We start from the raw sequence: 21,813 nt of genomic DNA on the forward strand, positions 1-21,813 counted from the left end.
CTAGTCCCAGAAGGTATCCAGGAGGGACTCTTTTGGGATGAGGCTCTTCAAACTGGTACTGGAGTTGTGCTCTGAGTGGGCCGACCCTCGCTTCTTGCTGCCGCTCCAGCAACTGGATTTACTGCTCCGGGAATGGTACTTCTGGGCTGTGTAGTTGGGGTGTGGCTGGTGGTCTGTGCTGGTTGGGGCAGAGGCAGGTTGTTTGTCGCACCTGTTGCTAACAGAGCCTTGGTTGGAGCCTAAGAGAATGGAGGAGGGCGTCTCCTTGGAGCCAGAGAGGTCAAGGGTTGAGCCACTGTCCTTGCTTTTCTCAGCTGGCGTCTCCTTCTCTTTCAAGGTGCTGCTTTCCGGGGGAGCTGCCTGAACACTAGAGGAGGCACCCTGGGATTAGTTAGTGTTTCTGTGTTCACCTCAGGGTCTGCTTCCTGCTGAGGGGTGGTAGCTGGGTGCGAGATTTCATGTGCTCGAGCCAGTGGGCCTGCTGGCAGGGGTAGTCACAGTAGCTGGTGTTCCAGCAGCAGTAGAAGATAGCCTCCTTCTTGCAGTTGGCACACCACTGCTGCATCTTGGTTTCGTCCACTGCCTGCTGCTTCTCCAGCTCCAGTTGCTTCTTCACCTCGGCAATGAGCAGGTCCCGCTCCTGCTCTAGGCTCTGCCGCATCTCTGCCATGGTCAGCTCCAAGTTGTGTTTCATTTCCGAGAGCTCCTGCTGGTGCAGCCACTGGAGTTTCTCGGTCTCAATCCTCAGCCTGTGGATCTCAGCTATTGTGCTTCCAGTAGTGTTCTTAGAAAGATCGTTATATATTTCTGTCATCACACCTTTTATTGCGTCCATCATTTTGCTAGTGTACTTGGCAATGTCTGCAGTGACATCAGCTGAAACAGTGGCGATGGGCAGGTCTGTGCTGACCGAAGATGCAAGGGTGATCATGGTCCCTGAGCTGGTGACCAGGGGCGACGACTGGGTGCTGGTCACCAGGGTGATGGTGGAGGTGGATGGACTCTGCGTGATCTCTTTCTGCTGGACAGTTGATGAGTTCCACATGACCCGCTGCACGGCCGGGGCAGTCTCCTTCGGTAAAAGCAGCCTCTGCTTTTTCGCCAGGCTTCCCGTGCTGGTGGTGGCCATGATCCCCACTGTGGGAGTTTGGGAGGATGAGCAGGTGAGGACCGGCATTTCAGGGGGAGACTGGCTGCCTGCTGTCATGGATGGTGGAGCTTTACCTATGACCTCCTGCTTGGGAGATGGTTCTTTGGGTTCCTTCTTATTTTTTCGATCCTCCTGCCCAGAATGGTCTTCTCCTAAATCTATGACAAGTTAGCTCTCTGAATCGGAGTCCAGGCCCAAATGCACTGTTGGGGAATCCGTCTCATCTTTTCTCTTCAGCTTATCCTTTGTGGAATGAGGCGAGGGTTTTGCTTTGTCTGAAAAGTCCTTTTCAGGCTGGGGCTCGTCTTCTCCTTGACTGAGCTTGGGTCCGCTTTCTCGCTGCCTGGTGACGTGCTGACTTTCAGCTCCTCTTTTGTCTCCACTGGGTTTGGCAATTTGGGTTTTTTTTGACAGCAGATGGCTCTTTGTCCATCCGAGCCCCCTCTTTGTCTTTGGCATCTTCTGGCACGTTCTGTTCCTCATCACTGATAGAGTCACTACCGCTACTATTTGACTTCTAAGAATCCTCCTAATCGCTGTGCTTGACAGCCGTTTAAACATCTTCCAAGATTTCATTTATGCCTAATTGTGCTTTGCAACTCTCTATCGTCTCGTCAAGATTTAGCTGGAATCTGCTGTGAATCCGTCGCTTGGGGGAGATGAGAGGAACAGGAGCAGACTGCTGCTGGGCAGACTCACTCAGCTCCTTCAGGTCCATCTTGGCCTTGCTTCGATGCAGGTTAAGATTCAGGATGCTTCCCGTGGTGGATGTCTTGTCCATTTTTGTGGTGACTGGCGATACCTGAGGAGAGAAAGGTTTGAGGCTGCCGGATAAACTCCCTGCTTGTCCTGTCTTGGTGGAGGCTGATGAAGCTGTGCTCTTATCCAGGAAGTCCATAGACTCTTCACTGGCGCTGAAGTGGCTGGAGGTGGCCTTCTTCTCAGCGTCCTGCTCCACATCGGAGCCCGTCTGCACGGAGGAGTTTGGACTCATGGGGGAGCGTGGCATGTCAGACAAGGAGATCCTGCAACCTGAGCCCCCTCTCAGCATTGGCTTGCTCATCAGGATCTTGGGCGACACCGTCATGTCAAAGCTGAGCTTGACTTTCTCCTGCTTGTCCATCTTGGCAGCACCTGCGCTGGGGTTGGAGGGGTCAAGCAGCATTTGGTACTGGCTCTTGGGCGTGTAGGGTATCCTGAATGGAGAGTAATTAAAAACCCCAAACTTCCGGCGGATGCTCTCCACATAAACCTCCATCACTTGCATTATACTGTTGAAGATGCTTTTAGTCTTTTTCACAGAAAAAGGAATTTCTTTAGACATGAGGTAGCAATTATTTATTGGAACCCAGGCTCTGTCATGTCATAAGAAACAGGCATCTACCTGCCCATCTTTATCCCTCAGAGCTTTCGCAGGCCAGAATGGAAACCCCTTCAGTTTTGCCCAAACCCAAGGATGCGGATTGCTACAAGGCTCACAAAACCAGTTATCTCGTTTTTGGCAGGCAGCTAGATAACACTCTGAACAAACTTCAATTTAATTCATCTCATGCTCACAGATTTTGATGACTACTTTTGTAATTTGTGTCATTTTATGATTTCTCCCATTATAAATAATGCAGTTGTGCCAAATCCATTTTGCATCAGCCAGGAAGGCTTCTGTGCAGCCATACATTTTCTTTTTAGCATTCTTTCCCAATGTACAAAGGTCCATGGGGTGGAAGATATATTCTGCATAGTCAGGATGTTGCTCCAATGGGACAGGCTTCTGAAATTCATCTGTCCCTGGCTGTTTCATTTTCTGAATGGTGAACTTGAGCAGGTATGATAACTGTTCAATGGTGAGCATCATCATGGCTTTACTCTGAGTCTCGATGCATTCTGCTACTGTGATCTTCTCACATTCAGGACAAAACCAGTCCCCCTCTGGTTCCGATGTCAGACTCAGACACAGCATGATAAACCCCGGGACAGAGCTCACAGCAAAGGACTTGGCCTTCCTGGTGACAAACCCAGCAGTGGAAATCATTTCGTCCATCCTGCGGTACAACATCAACAGGGTCTGTGGTGAGTGGCTGCTTCATATAGTAAAATGGACCATGTCTTAGTTCTGGCTGCTCCTTATTGTTATTGTTCAGTAAGCCAGGTTTCTTTTTCTTTTTAATGGGACTTGTGCATGTGTCCTGTGGTGAGTGGCCATTGGAGGAATGAGGAGGGCTGGGGAACTTTCTTTTCTGGACTGTTCTGTGAAGCCAGGATCTTTGGAGCAGGTAGAAATATCCATGCCGTCTACCACCTCCTGTTCTATTTTTATTTCCTCTTCAGCCAAGATCAAATCACAAAGTAGAAAAATATGCCTAGGCTAGAAGCAAAAGGCCTGGCTTCAAAACATTCAAACCACCAGCATTTAGCCCAGGAATTAAGGTTAAGTTTTCCACACTCCCAGCCCCTGGGATGTTTCTTCTCTGCAGCAGGCATGGTTTAGAGAAAGCATTCAGCACTCTTCTAAGCTGTGACTAATTATCCCCACCTACACCCCATATTTACATTGTTAAAACCAAAACTGACATATGGGTTCCAGTTGATTTACAATGACTTTGACAAGAAAGCCCTACATTATATGTTAGTAAAAAGAAAATATTAAAAAATCTTAAACATGTTAAATGTTTTCTGAGATTACTAATTGCTACCATCTTAGACATTATTGCAGTTACCACTGTGGCAGTCGTGGCTGAAATGGCTCTTCATAAATCTGTACAAACAGTTCATGTTGTACAAAATGGCATAAAGATGCCAATGTCCTTTGAATCACTCAACAAAAAATTGAAGAAAAGTTGGCCTCCCAAGTGGCCGACCTTCAACAATCTGTAAAAGATCAATTAGTCAGTTTACAAAAACAAGTGAGACTAAGATGTGATTAGAACTATACTTCCTTTTGTATAATGGCTTTCAAATACAATAAGACACAATTTAATTGAGATGAAGTTAAACAACACCTATTAAATTAAAGTAATATTTCTGTAGATATTCAAGATCCACAACAAGATATATTAAAAGCTTTTAATAAACATCTAGATATGATTTCTGGATCAGATTTTCTTGATACTGTTACTGATAATCTTTCTTATCTTAATCCTTTAAAACAGATCAAGACATTTAGATACAAAATTGCTCTAGTTATGGGAGTACTATTAATTATGTGTTTGTGTTTCTATATAGTCTAGAAAAAAACGATCAAGAGACAACAAAGCTAACAACAACAACTAACATTTCTCACCATTTCTCATCACTTACAAAATCAAAAAGAGGGAGATGTAAGAGACAGGAAGAATAAAAGAAAAGCAGGCCCCTGCAAGGGCCACAAAAAAATTCATAATTATTGATAAACTGGATCCTATAAGGTATGAGACTCTTGGAACAAGACCAGAGGGAACAGTTCATAATCTAGAAAACAAGATATGATCCTGGGGTCGGAAAACCGACCCCAGATTGTTTCTCAACTGGCATCTCAGAGTCACATGTTTTACGTATTTGGTGGAAAATCTATAGATAAAAATATTAGTCTTAGTTACTGATTTGTTATCGATTACTGTTTCCTAATTACTTAATGGTTAATGATCATTTGTTCTTTGGCCCTGAAAGCCACATGAGTTATAGTTTAACTCCCTGCATATTCTTTCATTCACGGCTGAAAGTATAATAAAGCTGGCTTGGATTCAGTTTCAGCACCTTCACCTTGGAGCGGTGTTGGTCCCCTGATCCTCGCTTTTCTCTGAAATCTTGCATCTCGTTTCTCATTCTCTTGCCATATAGCGCTTTCGAGAACCCTGCTTGTCGAGCTGGTTTCGACACAACACTGGTCAGGGAACACGGGTTGAGAATGCTAGCAGATAAGCCTTAAAGTTCCCAGCTCATGTTATAAAAACAGCCTAGTCCTTGCTTTTGAAAGTTTTCTCGGTGCAGTCAATCCAGTTTTCTTGTTTGTCCATGCCACCAGCATGGTGGCGTGACCTTAGTCCACCCCATGGGATGACTGTGATTAGGAGCAGGAAGATACCCAGAGGGGTATGTGTGATCATGCCCTGCATCTCCTGTCAGGTCTCTCAGGAGGGTTAAGGGAGAGGTGCTCAGAGCTGCCTAGCTGGGGACGGCAGGCCCAGCAGTCAGTTAGAATGAAGGTGCCTGCTAGAGTTTGAGAGAACTGTACCAGGATGTTTTCTTTGGTGAGGAAGTCTCTAGAGGCACTTCTTAACTACAGGGCTCATCAACGCCCCTCCCTTCTCTGTGCAATCCTGGGTGCTGGGTTGTTACTCTTCCTCTACCTCTGCAATACCTGAGTGCCTCTTTCTGATGACTATAACTTTGCCTCTTTTTATGCTCATTCCCTACTCTCACCCAAACTTTTCATCTAGGAAGATCAGGTGTCAGAGGCATGGGACATGTGTATAAAATCAGAATTAAGTTTGAACCATGTAGATCCCATTTTTGCCTGGCTGCCACCATGGCTATACCAGCCAGGCTGGTCTGGGAAAAGAAATGCATATCATGCTGGGGAATGGTCAGGACAGAACCCTACAGTTTCAAAAGAGGCCTGTATAATTCCCCATCCCTTTAGTCTTGATTTAATGACCAAATTGCCTTACTCTGAAGTAGGGCTTCTCAATCTTAACACTGTTGACTTTAGGGGCCAGATCATTCATGGTCGTAAGAGGCTTTCCCGTGCATTGGCACAATATTTAGCAGCATTCCTGACACCTACTCACTAGAGGCCAGCAGCACACCTTCAGCTGTGACAACCAAAAACTATCCAGAAGAAGCTAAATATTCCTCAAGGGGGCAAAATCACCATTGACTGTGAATCTCTAGCCCAAATATGTGTATAACTTGATTCAGGGGCTTCTCTTTGTGGATGTTGAGTCCATATCCACTAGGGTGAGTCACGTTCTATTTTTCCTTCTCCCTGAAAGAGCCCAGTACATACAAGGGTCAGGTGCATAACACACTTTCATAGAAAGAGAATAGACTTTACTTGGAAATACAGAGATCCCCGTTCTGCTTTGCATTACAAGTGTAATCACAGCATCTTATTTGACACCTCTAATCTCAGTTTTCTTATCTGTAATTATGGATAACCACCCTGTTATGGCTGAATTGTGCATCCCCACCCCCAAATTCATATGTTGAAATTCTAACTTCTGATATCTCATATGGGACTGCATTTGGAGATTTGGTCTTAGAGATTATTAAGTTAAAATGTGGTCATTAGGGTGGACCCAAGTCCAGTATAACTGGTATTTTTAAAAGAAAGAAATCTGGACACAGGCATACATACAGAGGGAAAACCATGTGAAGACATGAGGAAAAGATGGCCATCCATGATACAAGCCAAGGAGACAGGCCTCAGAAAAAGCCAACTCTGTTGACACTTGGTCTTAGACTTCTAGCTTTCAGAACTGAGAAAACAAACTTCTGTTGTTTAAGTCATTCAGTCTGTGGTACTTTATAATGGCAGCCTTAGCAAGCTAATACAAATACCTAATAGAAAGTTTTACAAAAGTGAAAGAATGCATATCTTATGAACATCAGAGTTACAATAAGAAGTTTGAAAATGACATATGACAATAGCTGTTCTTTATTGAGTATGTATTATATGTCAAGCACATTTTCTTAGGCAATTTACCTAGATTATTTCTAATTTTACTGTAAACCTACAGGGTTGATGTGATATCGTGAGACTCCACTTTGTGGAGAGGGAGAATGGCTGAGTGAACTAAAGGGCCCCAGACACTGCGCTCTGCAGCCATTGCCTCTTTTTCTCCCAGGTTATGCTTGCTAGGGACTGCTGCCAGCCAGTGGTGGGTACAGGACGAGTACTAAGCAAGCTTGCTCCTGGAAGAAGAGAAACTCCTCTGATCAGGGACTTTGACTTGAAGACTTTCTGAAGGCCTTCCTAAACATTCTTTAAACTGTATGGTGATCTAGGATGCTGCCATCATCCTGTCTCTCCTTCCCTTGATGTCAGAGTGTGTTATGATCTCACAGCTCTACTAACATCCTCTAACTTGCTCTCCATTGCCTCTCATTAACTTGTCCCCTAAAGAGATCCTTACATACTAAAGCCTTTCATGCTAATGGCTTCTTGGAATGGACTGACTTAGTATGTATTTTGACTCTATTTTACAGGGAGAACAGGCACACAGAAGTGTGTTCCCAGAGTTGCATAATTAGTACTAGTGCAAGGGTATTCAGATATGATTATCTAACTCCATAGACTGATTCTTCTACATATTATAATGTATCTTGAAATATATGGTGAAAGTACTTTAAACATTAAAACCATTATATGCACCTACCATGTAAAATATGTTTATTAATAATAAGTAGAAATCTGAGATCAATATCTCAGGTCTTTGAACAATCTATGCACATAAATAGTAACAATGTCCCTATTTTTGCTTTACCCACCCTTCAAAAGGTCATGTCAAGCTAACACTGCTTGAATTCTCCTCCACAAAACGCAGCACTGTGCAAACCACTGTCATCATACTCACCACAGGAGCTGCTAAAGAGGTGACTAGTGAAATTTTCCCTCTTGCCTCAGAAGTCAAGAGAGATAAAATAGCTAAATTTCACTGTGTGCTAAGTGCCAGGCTACTTAATTCTTTCTATGGGTGATGGGACACATTGACATTAACAGTGGAGGTCCATATCACCACTTCACCTCATGCATGCACCCACGCTAGAATTTAGTTGCTAATCTAAGAAAACTGGTGGACATACAGACATACTTGATGTACTGAGATTAAATTTCAGCCCCAATGAAAAATAGAGGCTGGAAATAGCAATTATGTCCAATTATATACAACCTAAAATTTAATCCCTTTTATATTTCAGAGTGTGTAGATTGAGTTTCCTAACCGCTAGACTTGCATAAACTCATGTTCCTTTCTATGTTCCTATTGGATTGTTTTCGTGTTTGTTTTTCTTTTATTGCTTTGCAAGGTATTTTTTCAGTTCTAATCTGGTAATTAGTTACCTTTAAATTGTAACATACACACTTTATTTTACAAAGACTAAATTTAATCAATCTATCCTTCCCTGGGATAATTAAAGGAAATTGGTTTATATGTATCATCTCTCCATAGTATTGCACATGATTGCTGTTATACTGTATTTGACACTTTGGGCTGTTTTTACTGGAAAGATTTTCATCTCCGAACTGTTGGAATCAGAAGCAAACCAAATTTGAGATACATTATTTCTTGCTCTCATGGCAATGACTAAACAATTATGGAGGTACTATTTGGAGAACTCTGCAGAAAACTGCTTCGATTGGAGAATTACTAGGGCAACCCTTTAGGGAACTAGGACATATGAACGGGCTGAAGAGCCTGATAAGCTACTGAATAATATTGCATTGTTTTTGCTGTACACATTAGGTACCTGAATAATCTAAGATCTGTCGTTCCTGCAGTTTGCTCAGGAGCTCATCCTTATCAATTTGATGAGCATGAATTTGGTGTTCAGTGGATTTTATATGACTATATTGCAGGCAGATTCTTTACCATCTAAGCCACCAGGAAAGCCCCAATATACTCATAAAAAATTCATATTATAGTTATGTATGTATGTACATGTATACTTTCTATGTAACATTAATAGATATTTACTCTTTGTATTTTCCATTCTTCCTCCATTTCCTTGAGAATTATTTTATAGGAAATTCAACTGCCAATTCTTAGCCAGGCACTTTGAGTGAGAGTGTCCCTACCCCATCACCAGCCCTAGGGATGGTATTATGTATTATGTATTTCTTGACATTTGCCACTGATACTGAGTAGATATACAAAAAAGACAAAGCAAATGAAATGCATACATTCTAGGAATTTTATTCTCTTATTTAATGAGATCTACTTGAAAATAATTTCTTTGCTGTGAGATACAAATGAGCAATGTGCCACTTTTGGAGCTGGTGGAAGCCATAGTTTGAAAACAAGGGAAGAAACATACTACAGAGGAAACCAGCCTAAGCTCTAGATCAAGCTGCCCCTGAGCTTTATCTTTGGATTATTGAATAACCAGAGAAAATGTTTCCTTTGTATCAGTAATGTAAGCTGACTTTTACTGGGTTTTCTATTACTTGAAATATTCTGAGAATATTATAGGTGACCTCTATTTAATTGTCAAAAATAAAAATTAAACTACCTTGCTATTTTAATGATTTGAGAGCACCACAGAGAAAAAGAACATCCAAACACTTCAAAAATTGGATTAGTAGCCTCTGTGGTGGCTCAGTGGTAAATAATCCACCTGCCAATGCAGAAGACACAAGTTTGATCCCTGATCCACAAAGATCCCACACGCCCCGGAGCAGCTAAGCCTGTGAGCCACAACTATTGACCCTGTTCTCTAGAGCCCCAGAGCCACAACTACTAAAGCCTGCATTCCTAGAGCTTATGCTCTGCAACAAGAGAAGCCACTGCAATGAGAAGCCTGTGCACCACAACTAGAGAACATTCCTCACTGGCCACAACTAGAGAAAAGTCCATGCAGCAAAGAAGACCCAACATATCCCCCCCGAAATTTAATAAATGAAGTTATTTTTTTAATGGATTGGAATTTTACTAGGAGAAAAGCAAAGCAAGTCCCCAAAGAAAATTTTAATTCATATTGAAGCAAATTGCTGAAGACAATATCACCAGTTATAGCTTATCAGTACATCATGATTAGTTTTCTAGTGAGTAGAGTTTTTCATATTAATATAACAAATACTCAATACTCATTTGTAATTAATATTACAAGTAATACAATATATATGAAAAATATTCATTTTGTAGAATGCTAAAATAATTATAAAATTTAATACATACCCATGTCTGATAAAAAGTTCACTCTTTCTTAACCGTGTGTAGCATGTATCCCTAGAGCTGATATGTAGCCAGTACACACACACTGGTAAGGCATACTAGGTAGTGTACAATTTGACTGGTTGCTTGGTACTCATTGATAGAGGTCAAAGTCTGTTGGGTAGATGCTGTAGTATGTTTTGGGTTTCATTCCATTATACTAACTGGTGTGTGTATTAATGTAAAATATGTTCTGTATGTGTATATTGAAAATCAGAATCATATTTAATGGTGAATATTTAGGGAATATCTATTATAGTCAAGAGTAAGATAAAGCCAATTACCAGTCATTATTGAAAAACATCTATTTCTGCTTTATTGACTATGCCAAAGCTGACTGTGTGGATCACAATAAACTGTGGAAAATTCAGAAAGAGTTGGGAATACCAGACCACCTGACCTGCCTCTTGAGAAACCTGTATGCAGGCCAGGAAGCAACAGTTAGAACTGGACATGGAACAACAGACTGGTTCCAAATAGGAAAAGGAGTATGTCAGGGCTGCATATTGTCACCCTGCTTATTTAACTTCCATGCAGAGTACATCATGAGAAATGCTGGGCTGGAAGAAGCACAAGCTAGAATCAAGATTGCCAGGAGAAATATCAATAACCTCAGATATGCAGATGACACCACCCTTATGGCAGAAAGTGAAGAGAAACTAAAAAAGCCTCTTGATGAAAGTGAAAGAGGAGAGTGAAAAAGTTGGCTTAAACCTCAACATTCAGAAAACTAAGATCATGGCTTCCAGGACCATCACTTCATGGGAAATAGATGGGGAAACTGTGGAAACAGTGGCTGACTTTATTTTTCTGGGCTTGAAAATCACTGCAAATGGTGACTGCAGCCATGAAATTAAAAGACGCTTACTGCTTGAAAGGAACGTTATGACCAACCTAGATAGCATATTCAAAAGCAGAGACATTACTTTGCCAACTAAGGTCCATCTAGTTAAAGCTATGGTTTTTCCTGTGGTCATGTATGGATGTGAGAGTTGGACTGTGAAGAAAGCTGAGCACCGGAGAATTGATGCTTTTGAACTGTGGTGTTGGAGAAGACTCTTGAGAGTCACTTGGACTGCAAGGAGATCCAACCAGTCCATTCTAAAGCAGATCAGTCCTGGGTGTTCTTTGAAAGGAATGATGCTATAGCTGAAACTCCAGTACTTTGGCCACCTCTTGCGAAGAGTTGACTCATTGGAAAAGATTCTGATGCTGGGAGGGATTGGTGGCAGGAGGAGAAGGGGACGACAGAGGATGAGATGGCTGGATGGCATCACCGACTTGATGGACATAAGTTTGAGTGAACTCTGGGAGTTGGTGATGGACAGGGAGGCCTGGCGTGCTGCGATTCATGGGGTCACAAAGAGTCGGACAGGACTGAGCGACTGAACTGAACTGAACTGATTTTACATCGAACTGTCACCCCTAGCCTATTCAATTAGATAAGAGAGTAAGAAAATAGAGCCATAAATTTGGGGAAGGAGGAGGGCATGTTATCTTTTCCAGATTTTATTATTATATACTTTGAAGACCCAAAAGAATCTTAAAAACAAAAAGAATTCAGTAAGGGTGTTGATTATGGAATTAGTAAATGACAACAAGTAACCTTCCTTTATCCAAGAATAAACACAGTAACTACTTAAAATTAAATGCTTATAATAAATATGGCAAGAAATGTTTAAGACCTATATGAATAAAGCATTAAAGTTTCTTAAGACACATTAAATCCTTTAATAAGATTTTTAATATAGATCCTTTAATAATAACACACTTTGATTTATGATAGGAAATTAGCATTGTGAGGAATTCCATTTCCCAAACAGAAACTCAGTAATGTAATTTAATCCAAGGAAAAGTACTATAAGGATTTTATTTTGTTTTTGCTATAATATTATTCTGAAATTTTTCTAGAAATATTACTAGTTGAGAGTAACAGACTTTTATGAAAAAGAATAATGTTAGAGGATGACTTCTACCAGATATCAAAATGTGTAAGTCCAGTTTAATACAAACCTTACTGCATTGATGCAGTAAGAAGGAAACATTTCAGTGGAAAGAGTAAAATTTAGAGATTATATTTATGGGGTTTCTTATCTGCAAAATATAGGGTAAGCTAAATTATGCAAACATGGTATTGGTTCAGCAGTCTAGAAACTAATAGATAAATTCAATTTCATCACATTACTTCTCATTAAAATAACTTTTTAGAAATATAATATCTCAAGAAAATAAATCACAAACTGACTATTTTATGAAGATTTTACTAATCATAGATGGTGAAGTTTATTTTCTTCTTTTCTTATAATGACAAGAAATTCAAGTGGTGACAAAGAGAATGATGATGACACAAAAATGTTCTGTACTGGTGGGAAATATATATCTTTTTTTTCTGTGGGTTATATTTTATTTTTTACAATGAAAGCAGAAAAACATAAATGACTAAATTTGCTGGTAGAAAAAACATAAATTAGCAGTTCACAGGAAATGAAATGTCAAACATCAGTAAACATGAAATCATGTACTCTGTAGCAAGCTGTAAAAGATATTTGCATCTCAATCCCTGGAACCTGTGAATATTACTGTATATAAGTCTTTACAGATGTGATTAAGTTAAGAATTAGGGAATGGAAAGATTTTCCTGGATAATGCAGGTTGGCCTTAAATGCAATCAGATGTATCCTTATAAGAGGAAGGCAGAGGGAGAGTTTTTTTTTTTTTAATTTTAATTGGAAACTAATTACTTTACAATATTGTGGTGGTTTTTGCCATACATTCACATGAATCAGCCATGGGTGTACATGTGTTCCCCATCCTGAACCCCCTCCCACCTCTCTCCCCATCCCATCCCTCAGGGTCATCCCAGTGCACCAGCCCTGAGCACTCTGTCTCATGCATTGAACTTGGACTGGCGATCTGTTTCACATATGATAATATACATGTTTCAATGCTATTCTTTCAAATCATCCCACCCTCTCCCTCTCCCACAGAGTCCAAAAGTCTGTTCTTTACATCTGTGTCTCTTTTGCTGTCTCGTATATAGGGCCATTGTTGCCATCTTTCTAAATTCTATATATATATGCATTAATATACTGTATTGGTGTTTTTCTGTCTGACTTAATTCACTCTGTATAATAGGCTCCAGTTTCATCCACCTCATTAGAACTGACTCAAATGTATTCTTTTTAATGGTTGAGTAATACTCCATTGTGTATATGTACCACAGCTTTCTTATCCATTTGTCTGCCAATGGACATCTAAGTTGTTTCCATGTCCTGGCTATCATAAACAGTGAGCAGAGGGAGATTTGACACACACACACACACACATACAGAGGAAAAGACAATGCAAAGGCTGAGCAGAGAAAGACTCGAAGTCTTAGCCTTGAAAATTGGGATATTGTGGCCACAAGCCAAGGCATGTCAACAGTCACCAGAAGCTGGGAGAAGCAAGAAACAGATTGTCTCCTAGAGCCTCTGGAGAGTATACAGCCCTGCTGGCACGTTGATTTCCCCTCACAATGCTAATTTTTGAAATTTTGTCCTCCAGAACTGAGAGAATTTTTTAGTTTAGTTTTTTTGTTTGTTTGTTTTTGCTTTTTTCCATTTATTTATTTATTTTGGCCTCACTGTATGGCATGCTGGATAGGATCTTAGTTCCGTGACCAGGGATCGAATCCAGGCTCTTTGCAGTAGAAGGATGGAGTCCTAACTAGTGTACTACCAGGGAATTCACATTTTGTTGTTGTTTTAAGCTACCCAGTTTGTGATAATTTGTTACAGCAGCCACGGTAAACTAATCCATATTCTAACAGTTAAAAAAATATAAATTGGAATAATAATGAGATTATTCTACACTTATGGGCAAAGATTTAAAACCTTGGAGAAGTATGGTAATGGAAGAAAAGTGGGGTACTTTTATTCTATTCTCTTGCAATTTCAAAATATGCATAGAAATAAATAAACCTTTGATTCATTTATCTTTTTGGAATTTTTCCTACTAACATATTCAAAAATCATGAAAAGACTTATGTACCTTGATACTTACTGCAGCATTGTTTGGAGTAATAAATTCTGTAGCCAGTGTAAGTGTCCATCACCGAGGGACTAGAATTACATATTACAGCATAGTATGCATGTCTATGATATTATTTGAAATGAGATTTTTTTTTCTGAAAGGTTTTTCTTTAATTGAAATACAGTTTATTTACAATGTTGTGTTAGTTTCTGGGGTATAGCAAAGTGATTTAGTTATACATATATTCTCTTTCATATTCTTTTCCATTATGGTTTATTGCAAGATAGTGAATGTAGTTTCTGGTGCTATACAGTAGAAATGAAATGAGATTCTTTTGTCTGAGTTCCAGCAGAGGTTCTAACATTGGACAACAAAACAATAATTGCAAAAGTGAGGCACTAGTCCATTTATACAGTTCACATAAAAAAGTTACATGAGAAAGATTTTGTGACTTGTAGCCTACACTTGAGACTTTAAATTGAAGTAAGATAAAGAGAGAATTTCTTTGGAGATGTTTGCAATAGGACTTTCGTACTTTCTCTTATTTCATCATTACACTTAACTCTTGGAAGGAGAGGACGAAGATGTTTTTCGTTGCTAGTCTAGTAGAAGGGGCTTTATTGAAGGAAACCAACCTAAGATTTTGAAAAGTGTCCACTGGAATTTGAGGAACACAGTGTCCTGGTGTTTGATTCATACCTGAGAATTCTAAAGAGGCTGTGGAAATATCCAGAGAGAAAAAAGCATGATCTCAGGAACAAACTGAACTTCCACCTACAGAATAAACAAGACTGTGAGGGTGGTTTCCACAAACTGGTACATTGATATGCCATCAGAGAGACAGAGAGAAAATAGCCTGAAGCCATCTTAGCAGGAACTTGGCCCAAAATAGCTACCTGAAAGAGAGCAGGGGCTCCAGTCTGGAGAGTCTGTGGAGTAGCTTACCAGACACCAAGGAACTTAAGAGCCATCACACATCATGTGGATGAATTTCTCAGAAATCCTTAACATCATCCCAGGACTGAATAAATTATCTTCAAACAGCTGCCAAACCCCAAGATTGCTGGCTGAATACATCTGTACTCTAACCCCACTCCCTTCCTGCGATGTCCAGAAGCTGTATAGTTCACTAGAAAACTAAGAGGTGTAAGAGAAAGAGAAATAACTGGTTCTCTTTGCAGATATCCCCCCTGAAGTCAAATCAAGTTAAATCAAACTTGGAGGTTCATCTTGAGAAATTCAAATTTATTATGTAAATGAGATGGGAATCATATCTAAAATGTACCAGAGGACTATTGCTATTAGTATCTGAAAGTGATTGGAAAAGTTATTACTATTATCTAAGAGGCAGGCAAGAGAGTCCATAAAGCAGGTAGGGCAGTGTCAACTGAAAAAAGAAAATGAAAACCTAGAAGTTAAGAATTACGTTTAATTTGGGAGACAAAACTGAGGATTTCAGCCCAGGACACAGCTTCTCAAATAGCTCTGAAGACCTGCTCCAAAGAATTAAGTGGGGAGTGGGGGAGGGTATACAGGAGTTTTGCAACAAAGATCAGGTGGTCAGATCATCAAAAGATTACTATGAATTAAAGAAAACCAGACATCTCCACTTAAGGAATTTAGCACTTTTCTGTGGATGGGAAGATGCAAGAGTCTGGGCTCATTAAAATCCTTACTTTGATATGCACCTCAGCTGTCTGTAGCCTGAATTCTCTGCTTTCTCATTCTGAGTCTCTTTAGGGTACACCCTCAGGGGTGACTGCCGCGGGTGACTGCCGCAGCTGTCTGCTGGGCAGCTGTTATGTGACGGTTTGATGGCTGCAATATCCCTTCTTTACTGATATGGCAGGCAACAATTTCCATTGATAATGGCTCCATGGTAATGCTTGCATCCTATCAACCTGAACATATTCAACAAGGCTTAAAAACAATTACAGAGTAAAGTTGATTTCAATATGTAGATCCAAGAAAATACCTCAAAGATACATTTTAGGTACTATAACAAAAATGCATGTAGAAGAATATGAATAGTAAGATCCTACATATGAACTTTTATAAAAATACATGTCTCTGAAGATTTCCATAAGGAAGACAATAATGATGATGGAAGCTGGCTGCTATGAAGCTGATGACAGAAAATGAAAAAGAGGCAACAGATTCTACCTTTTGCTCCTACAAGATTGTCCCTTGTTCTGTTTTCATAGCACCATCTTTACTGCTTCTGCTTTAAGAGGCTAGCCGATAAAAATGCAGTTTATCCAGACCTTACATGGATTGAATACTAAGAGCTGTTCCTGCTAATCCTTCTTAGTGGTTCCTTCCTCAGCCTTGAGTAGTATGCGTGCACGTGAATCTGCTGCTCAGGAATCTGCCGAATACTTTAGGCCCACCCCCTACAGAACTCCAGGATACTCTCTTTGTAGGGCTCTCTCATCCAGTAGCCACCCTAGTCTCTCTGAACTGTAAGCTCCATACCAGGGACCCTCCAGGGCCCTGCCTGGAAACTAAGGCCAAGAAACTCTCTCTCAGGACTAAGCTCAGGCAGTTCTAGGCCTCACTTCATTTATGTCCCATCTTTGAAAACTATGTTACAAAATAGGCTAAAAGAATATATTGTACAATATAGGAAATGTTGCCAATATTTTATAAAAATTATAAGTGGAATATAAACCTTTAAAGTTGTGAATCACTACATTATACACCTGTAACTTTTCTGTGTGGGAGGCGGTGCACTGTGTGGCTTGTGGGATCTTAGCTTCCCAACCAGGGATTGATTGAACCTCAGCTGCAGCAGTGGGAGGACTGAGTCCTAACCACTGGACCACCAGGGAACTTCTTATACACCTGGAACTTATATAATATCATACAGCAAATGTGCGTGCATGATAAGTCTGTTCAGTCATGTCTGACTCTTTGTGACCCTCTTGACTGTAGCCTGCCAGGTTCCTCTGTCCATGAGATTCTCCTTGTAAGAATACTCGAATGGGTAGCCATTCCCTTCTCCAGGGGATCTTCCTGACTCAGGGATCAAACTCGTGTCTCTTTTGTCTCCTGCATTGGCAGGCAGATTCTTTACCACTATTGCCACCTGGGTACCACTATAAGCCCACAGTGACTATACTTCCATTAACAAAAATGAAATCAGTGTCCTTTATTGCTGATGTTTGGTATCTTTCATCTTTTGGCTGTTTGGGGTTGTTGCAGGTGAGAGGATGAACCAGTCCCTGTTATTCCACATTGGTCAGAAGTGTGACTCTAAAGTTGTTGAAGAAGTGTCAGGCAAAAATATATAATAAAATTCTAAACAAAATGTAAAATGGAGTCAAATCAAGCACATATGTCTTCCCTCTCATCCAAAAGGCTTTTGAAATGACAAAAAAAAAAAAAAAAAAAAAAAAACCTCTCTCAAAGACTGAATCTCTAGTCCTCACTTAGTTAACTCTTTCTTCTGATTTCAGTTCACTCTTTCAGATTTATTTCCCTCATCTCTCATTCTCAAGGCTCTATATAGTCATACTTCACCACACAGGCTTTAGATACACATTTATCTTTAGGTAAGCAATCTTTTGGTTAATCTGTTTCCCTTCCTAGAATGCAATCTCGATGAGGATAGATGCCTAGGCTTTTTTCGCTCACTCTTCTGTTCTCAGTGGCTATCTGCTATAGTGCTAAAGAACAAAGAACTGGGTGTGTTAGATAATTTGAGGCACTGTAGGAGTATTGAATGTAGTAGACTCATAATGATGGAGAAATTTCAGCAGAGAAAAATATTTCCTAAAGATAGGCCATTAAACGTATCTGTGCACATCCTCCCTAGAAGAACTCTGAGAAATTATGCATCCTCCATATATTTTAAGTGGCACCTATATTTTTCAGCCTAATTTGAAATCATTATGAGAGATGGAATTTCTGATATACTGTAAAAATTGTAACTTAAAAAACCCATGACATTTTTTTAAAAACTGTAACTAATGAAACAATTATAGTTATGAATTTTTACTCACCATCACCCATTGAAAAAAATTTAGGAACTAGATTTTTACATTTAAAGGTTCTAGATTTTTTTATTTTCCAAAATTGTCCTTATCTCCTTCATGTTTGAACATAATTTGTTGATTGCTGTTAATAGAAAAAAAAAATTAACTTCCCAGATGACTCAGTGGTAAAGAACCCACCTGCCAGTCAGGAGACATGGTTTGATCCCTGGTTTGGGAAGAGCTGCTGGAGAAGGAAATGGTAACCCACTCTGTTATTCTTGCCTCGGAAACCCCATGGACAGAGGACCCTGGCGGATTACAGTCCATGGGCTCACAAAGAGTCGGACACGACTTGGCAACTAAACAGCAGCAGCAGTTAGTGGAAAATTACAAAAAGCTTAGAAATAAGACACTTGACACTGCAAAGGACTTCAAGTTGAAATTAGGAACAAGAGCATGCTTCCCTTTTTCATACTGGAGCATTGCCTAAAGGTTCACTTTGGATTATTCAATTCTTTGGGAAATTGTATCTTTGTTTAGTGTACTGCTGCTGCTGTTTAGTAGCTAACTCGTGTCCAACTTTTTGAGACCCCATGAACTGTAGCCTGCTGGGCTCCTCTCACTATGGGGTTTTCCAGGCAAGAATACTGGAATGGGTTGCCACTTCCTTCTCCAGTTTAGTGTACTATTTACTAGAGTCTAGGCTAGGAGAAGGAAATGGCAACCCACTCCAGTGTTCTTGCCTGGAGAATCCTGTGGACAGGGGAGCCTGGTGGGCTGCTGTCCATAAGGTCACACAAGAGTCGGACACAGCTGAAGCGACTTGGCATGCATGCATGCATTAGAGAAAGAAATGGCAACCCACTCCAGTATTCTTGCCTGGAGAATCCCAGGGACAGGGGAGCCTGGTGGGTTGCCTTCTGTGGGGTTGCACAGAGTCAGACACGACTGAAGCGACTTAGCAGCAGCAGCAGAGTCTAGGCTTGGTGAAGTTATATGTTAACTTATACTGATGTTATTCTGTTGTTGTTGTTTAGTCGCCAAGTCGTATCCAACTCTTGGCAACCCATAGACTGTAGCCAACCAGGCTCTTCTGCCCAAGGGATTTCTCAGGCAAGAATACTGGAGTGGATGCATTATTTTTCTCAGAGAAAATAATCTTAGTCCTAATAACTTATTTTTCCAGTAAGACGTTAAATACCTTTGACTCAAACTTAGAAAATGTATTTCAGCTTGCTTCTCTTAGACTGACAACATAACCACTGTTTGAAATCTCCTTTGAACCACCTTTCCCACATGTTGTTTTCCTCATTATTTCCCTCATTATTGAGTCAAATAAATATTTGACATGTGTTCACTTTATAACTTTAACTTTTGAAAGTTATTTTTGTATAACATCTTACACTAAGAAAACAAAAACACTGGACGTATATGGATTGGAATTTTTAATTTTAATTAATTTATTCTTTAATTGAAGGATAATTTCTTTGCAGAATTTTGTTGTTTTCTGTCAAATCTCAACAGGAATCAGCCATAGGTTTACATATATCCCCTCCCTTTTGAACCTTCCTCCCATCTTCCTCTCTATCCCACCCCTCTAGGTTATTACAGAGCCCCTGTTTGAGTTTCCTGAGCCACACAGCAAATTCCCGTTGGCTATCTATTTTACATATGGTAATGTAAGTTTCCATGTTACTCTTTCCATACATCTCACCCTCTCCTTCCCTCTCCCCATATCCATAAGTCTGTTCTCTATGTCTATTTCTCCATTGCTGCAAAAATTGAAATTTTAACATGTGCTTTATGCCTACAGGCACAAAGATTTAAAAGCTAAAATATGTCTTATAGATCTACTTTTCTTACAATGATGGTTAGTATACAATTGGTCAAAACAATCTATGTGCATTATATGTTTCTATAATTTTTACAAAATAGAATTTGGGGGCTGGTGCACTGGGATGACCCAGAGAGATGATATGGGGAGGGATGTGGGAGGGGGGTTCAGGATTGGGAACATGTGTACACCCATGGCGGATTCATGTTGATGTATGGCAAAACCAATACAGTATTGTAAAGTAAAATAAAGTAATAAATAAATAAATAAATAAAATAAGACTGCTAGGAACACCCGTGTACAAGGTTTTGTGTGCACATGTTTAAAAAAATTTATAGAAACTATACTTCATAAAATAAAATATAATAGAAATTATCCTTGCTATTTAATATCTGACAGATAACATTTTATTTTTTATTTATCTTTTGTTAGTGTTATTTCATCTTGTGAAGTAAGTGCTATAAAAATTAAAATTAAATTAAATGTAAAGGGAATAAATATTTCATAATATGATGATAGAATAGGTTTTAACTTCATTATCAAAAACTTGAAAGAAATCACATAAAACTTTCTCCCTTTAATTTTAACCAGTGTCTCAAACATATTCTTTGTGAACCTCCTGTTTCATATGACAATATTAAGATCACTAACCAGTATTGCTTTGGCCCTGGAGGGTACTTTTCTTTCTGGCTAATGACTCATCCTTAGGAATGAAGAGCTGAAAAGAGTTGTTTATATTTATGTATGTGGAAAGATATCATTTTGAGCATTCAATATGTCTTACTAAATCTTTCTTTACTTTTGTGTCCCTCCTTCATAGGAGATGCATTCCTTCAGTTCAGTTCAGTTCATTTCAGTCACTCAGTCATGTCGGACTCTTTCTGACCCCATGAATCGCAGCATGCCAGGCCTCCCTGTCCATCACCAACTCCCGGAGTTCACTCAAACTCACGTTCATCGAGTCGATGATGCCATCCAGCCATTTCATCCTCTGTCGTCCCCTTCTCCTCCTGCTCCCAATCCCTCCCAGCATCAGAGTCTTTTCCAATGAGTCAACTTTTTGCATCAGGTGGCCAAAGTATTCAGCTTCAATATCAGTCCCTCCAATGAACACCCAGGACTGATCTCCTTTAGGATGGACTGGTTGGACCTCCTTGCAGTCCATGGGACTCTCAAGAGTCTTCTCCAGCACCACAGTTCAAAAGCATCAATTCTCCGGTGCTCAGCTTTCTTCACGGTCCAACTCTCCACTGGAAAAACCACAGCCTTGACTAGATGGACCTTTGTTGGCAAAGTAATGTCTCTGCTTTTTAATATGCTATCTAGGTTGGTCATAACTTTCCTTCCAAGGAGTGAGCGTCTTTTAATTTCATGGCTGCAGTCACCATCTGCAGTGATTTTGGAGCCCCAAAAAGTAAAGTCTGACACTGTTTTCACTGTTTCCCCATCTATTTCCCAGGAAGTGATGGGATCAGATGCCATGATCTTCGTTTTCTGAATGTTGAGCTTTAAGCCCACTTTTTCACTCTCCTCTTTCACTTTCATCAAGAGGCTTTTTAGTTCCTCTTCACTTTCTGCCACAGTAGTCTAACAGAGGCAAGAAAGCCATTAAATAAAAATCATCACTCCTACCACCACCCTGTATCACATATCTGGATTCTGAACATCTCATCATGGAGCAAAATACCAAGTTTCTAACATCTCATAACTGAAATATGTAGAAAACAGGAAAATACAGGAAACTTTCTATGTTTATGCTTCCTTGATTCAAGTTTAAAGTGGGCTTTCCCTTTTGGGCACCCAAAAAGGGAAACTCAGGCTCGTGGAGGGAGGAGCCTGAGCTTCCCTTTTTGGGTGCCCTGGAGATATTCACACCCTGAAGCAATGATCCATAGCAGGACCAGGAGTGAGTGAGAATTGCAAAGAAGACTT

General features: G+C 40.1%; 1 pseudogene; it reads right to left on the reverse strand.

Annotated features, from left to right (window-relative positions):
• On the reverse strand, positions 1–3,473 carry LOC102176508 (annotated as a pseudogene).
• Positions 3,474–21,813: the final 18,340 nt, after the last annotated feature.

This window comes from Capra hircus (genome assembly GCF_001704415.2).
Source record: "Capra hircus breed San Clemente chromosome X unlocalized genomic scaffold, ASM170441v1, whole genome shotgun sequence".
NCBI classification, from domain to species: domain Eukaryota; kingdom Metazoa; phylum Chordata; class Mammalia; order Artiodactyla; family Bovidae; genus Capra; species Capra hircus.